Consider the following 2500-nt stretch of genomic DNA (forward strand, 5'->3'; position numbering starts at 1 on the left):
TTCGGTTAACAGCCGAACGCGCTAACCGATTGCGCCAAAGAGACTAGAGACAAAAGCACATCTCCTGAGACTCAACATATATCTTTATGTGTGCGCGCCTGCCTTGAGCTTGTGTTATATAAGGCGTCTTTATCCTACGCAGCATTTGCCATTTGCTTAGTGTCTTGTCACTGTTGGGTGTTATGATGCGCAGACTACTGTCTAATGGTGTTAGGGCCAGTATTACAACCAGTCCCAGTGTATGAGATACATGTATGACTTTTCTGTGGCCTTCTTAGCGTAGCTATCTGCTCCTCTGGTGGTGTTCTACCAGCCTGTCAGGCGTGTGTCTTGCCCATCCAATCTTCACTGTGGCATGTTAGACTTGTCTTCTCTGTGAGCGGAGTCTCCTTCCCAGAGCAGGTGCTTTCTCTGAACTCTTGCTTTGTAAGACTGCTGGGCAAGGCCCTCCCTAGCCCCTCACTCAGATAGATACATTTACCTGCAGAGCTCAGCTTTGGAGAAAGAGAGGGGGCAGAGAGCGCAAAGGGGAAGGCCCAAGGTGCACACCTTATTTTACATAAAAGCTCGGGCTCTTGGGAGGACAGGGACATGAGGGTTCTCAGGGAAAGCCATCACATTAGTATTGATGGCTGGGCCTTGAAACACAACAATCCCGGAATGGCCAGGCACAAAATGCCTGTGCAATAGGCCTGACCATAGGCTTCTGGAGGTCTTGCTCTCCAGAGGCCCCAGTGGTGTAAGCCCGACCAGGGCTGTGCCCGACCAGGGCTGTAGGCCGCGTTGGGAGCGCGTTAGGGACGCAGGGCGCAGAACTCTGCCCGTTTCACCCCAGCATTTCGGGGAGGACAGGGAATTTGGCAAAGACAGTGGGAAGGATTTTTAAGGAGGAGAGTTCAGTGACATGATCTGAAACACAATAGTGCTGGTGATCTGGAGGCTGCCTTCTATGAGCCCCTTCTGTCGGGAGCAGCCTGCCATCATGCCCTGATAACCACAACACTAGTCCCAAGCCAGTGACCTCAGCAAATGCAAAAACATTCATACTTATAGTCTCCTGCATCTGATTCTTGCCATCATGTGAAACGTTGGCATTCCAATGTCTGTTGCACACACTTTGTTCATAGGTGTGCAATTTGAGTGCGTGCGCCTCATCACTGTCTTGGACAGAGCTCTGTCTCTAAGCTACACATGTGAAGCATTGGTGGTTCAGTGGTAGAATTCTCGCCTGCCACGCGGGAGTCCCGGGTTCGATTCCCGGCCAATGCAAGGCTGTGTTCTTTTGACTTTGCTTTCTAAATCAAATATGGGAACTCAGTGGGGCATAAAATGGGAAACAGTGACCCCGATGTGATTTGAACACGCAACCTTCTGATCTGGAGTCAGACGCGCTACCGTTGCGCCACGAGGTCCTTGCATTTGGAGTCACATCAGCAAATGTTGTGAGCCTTTTCATTTTTGCCCACCTCCTTATATGCCTAGGGTTGTATTACAAGGTTTGGCTTTTTGTTTTCCATCCTATTGATGAAATTGAGTGCAGGTGCAGAGAGAACGCAGAGGATTGAAATGTTCAGGGAAAGGGTCTCACGCAGGAGCTCTAGACCAAAGGCACATTACTATGATTTATTAAAGTGCTTCATGCATGCAAAAGGAAACGTCCCTGGGTGGGCTTGAACCACCAACCTTTCGGTTAACAGCCGAACGCGCTAACCGATTGCGCCAAAGAGACTAGAGACAAAAGCACATCTCCTGAGACTCAACATATATCTTTATGTGTGCGCGCCTGCCTTGAACTTGTGTTATATAAGGCGTCTTTATCCTGCGTGTGTCTTGCCCATCCAATCTTCACTGTGGCATGTTAGACTTGTCTTCTCTGTGAGCGGAGTCTCCTTCCCAGAGCAGGTGCTTTCTCTGAACTCTTGCTTTGTAAGACTGCTGGGCAAGGCCCTCCCTAGCCCCTCACTCAGATAGATACATTTACCTGCAGAGCTCAGCTTTGGAGAAAGAGAGGGGGCAGAGAGCGCAAAGGGGAAGGCCCAAGGTGCACACCTTATTTTACATAAAAGCTCGGGCTCTTGGGAGGACAGGGACATGAGGGTTCTCAGGGAAAGCCATCACATTAGTATTGATGGCTGGGCCTTGAAACACAACAATCCCGGAATGGCCAGGCACAAAATGCCTGTGCAATAGGCCTGACCATAGGCTTCTGGAGGTCTTGCTCTCCAGAGGCCCCAGTGGTCTAAGCCCGACCAGGGCTGTGCCCGACCAGGGCTGTAGGCCGCGTTGGGAGCGCGTTGGGAGCGCGTTAGGGACGCATAAAGGGACGCAGGGCGCAGAACTCTGCCCGTTTCACCCCAGCATTTCGGGGAGGACAGGGAATTTGGCAAAGACAGTGGGAAGGATTTTTAAGGAGGAGAGTTCAGTGACATGATCTGAAACACAATAGTGCTGGTGATCTGGAGGCTGCCTTCTATGAGCCCCTTCTGTCGGGAGCAGCCTG

The 2500-nt window shown here is 51.0% G+C and overlaps 4 non-coding genes across 4 annotated transcripts in view; 1 reads left to right on the top strand and 3 right to left on the bottom strand.

The window, feature by feature from the left end:
* Window positions 1-44, bottom strand: part of TRNAN-GUU (transfer RNA asparagine (anticodon GUU)) — a 74-nt gene extending 30 nt beyond the window's left edge. Inside the window, exon 1 of the tRNA in view lies at window positions 1-44. This exon is cut by the window's left edge and continues 30 nt beyond it. This is a non-coding gene — a tRNA (tRNA-Asn).
* Window positions 45-1198: 1154 nt separating this feature from the next.
* On the top strand, window positions 1199-1269 carry TRNAG-GCC (transfer RNA glycine (anticodon GCC)). Its single transcript has one exon. It is a non-coding gene; the product is annotated as a tRNA-Gly (tRNA).
* Window positions 1270-1340: 71 nt separating this feature from the next.
* TRNAW-CCA (transfer RNA tryptophan (anticodon CCA)) lies at window positions 1341-1412 on the bottom strand. The gene has a single exon. It is a non-coding gene; the product is annotated as a tRNA-Trp (tRNA).
* Window positions 1413-1655: 243 nt separating this feature from the next.
* TRNAN-GUU (transfer RNA asparagine (anticodon GUU)) lies at window positions 1656-1729 on the bottom strand. The gene has a single exon. It is a non-coding gene; the product is annotated as a tRNA-Asn (tRNA).
* Between the last annotated feature and the right edge of the window lie 771 nt (window positions 1730-2500).

This window comes from Triturus cristatus, chromosome 4_2 (genome assembly GCF_964204655.1).
Source record: "Triturus cristatus chromosome 4_2, aTriCri1.1, whole genome shotgun sequence".
NCBI classification, from domain to species: Eukaryota; Metazoa; Chordata; class Amphibia; order Caudata; family Salamandridae; genus Triturus; species Triturus cristatus.